The sequence below is a fragment of the Bombina bombina genome, chromosome 7, assembly GCF_027579735.1.
Source record: "Bombina bombina isolate aBomBom1 chromosome 7, aBomBom1.pri, whole genome shotgun sequence".
In the NCBI taxonomy this organism is placed as follows: Eukaryota; Metazoa; Chordata; class Amphibia; order Anura; family Bombinatoridae; genus Bombina; species Bombina bombina.
The window spans coordinates 71,361,023-71,362,022 of NC_069505.1; the positions used below are offsets into that span (position 1 = coordinate 71,361,023).

Here is a 1,000-nt window from a genome sequence, read left to right on the forward strand (position 1 = left end):
GCAATTCCCACAGCGTTCCTCTTCCTCTTTGCTGTCCTATTCTCGTCCTTCCTAGGAATTTCTTCGGAATTCTCCTGTTTCAAGAAGCCATCTTGGAGTTCTATAAATGGAATCCTTGAAAGATCTGTAAGTAAAAAGAAAATAATTATTTCTGCTTTTTTTTGGGGGGTGAAAAAGCTGTTTTTGCTAGCTGTCGATATACCATTTAAAGTACTAGTAAGTGAAAATGATGATTCTGGCAGCGGTGGGATTTGAACCCACGCCTCCGAAGAGACTGGAGCCTAAATCTAGCGCCTTAGACCGCTCGGCCACGCTACCAATCAGCCAATAGAATGCCAGCTCAATCCTATTGGCTGATTGGATCAGCCAATAGGATTGAACTTCAATCCTATTGGCTGATCCAATCAGCCAATAGGATTTTTCCTACCTTAATTCCGAATGGCTGATAGAATTCTATCAGCCAATCGGAATTGATGGGACGCCATCTTAGATAATGTCATTTAAAGGAACCTTCATTCAGTGTTAGCCATGGAAAGAAGAGGATGCTCCGCGTCGGATGTCTTGAAGATGGACCCACTTCGCGCTAGATGGATGAAGATAGAAGATGCCATCTGGATGAAGACTTCTGCCCATCTGGAGGACCACTTCTGCCCATCTGGAGGACCACTTCTGCCAGATTCATTGAGGACTTCGGCCCGGTTCGGTGAAGACTTCTCCCGGTAAGGTGATCTTCGAAGGGTTAGTGTTAGGTTTTTTTAAGGGGTATTGGGTGGGTTTTAGAGTAGGGTTGGTTGTGTGGGTTGTGGGTTTTAATGTTGGGGGGGGGATTTCTACATTTTTTTTTACAGATAAAAGAGCTGATTACTTTGGGGCAATGCTCCGCAAAAGGCCCTTTTAAGGGCTATTTGTAATTTAATGTAGGGTAGGGCTTTTTTATTTTGATGGGGCTTTTTTATTTTGTTAGGGGGATTAGATTAGGTGTAATTAGTTTAAAAATCTT

At 43.0% G+C, this 1,000-nt stretch overlaps 1 non-coding gene across 1 annotated transcript; it reads right to left on the minus strand.

Annotated features, from left to right (window-relative positions):
• Positions 1-236: 236 nt before the first annotated feature.
• On the minus strand, positions 237-318 carry TRNAL-UAG (transfer RNA leucine (anticodon UAG)). The gene has a single exon. It is a non-coding gene; the product is annotated as a tRNA-Leu (tRNA).
• Between the last annotated feature and the right edge of the window lie 682 nt (positions 319-1,000).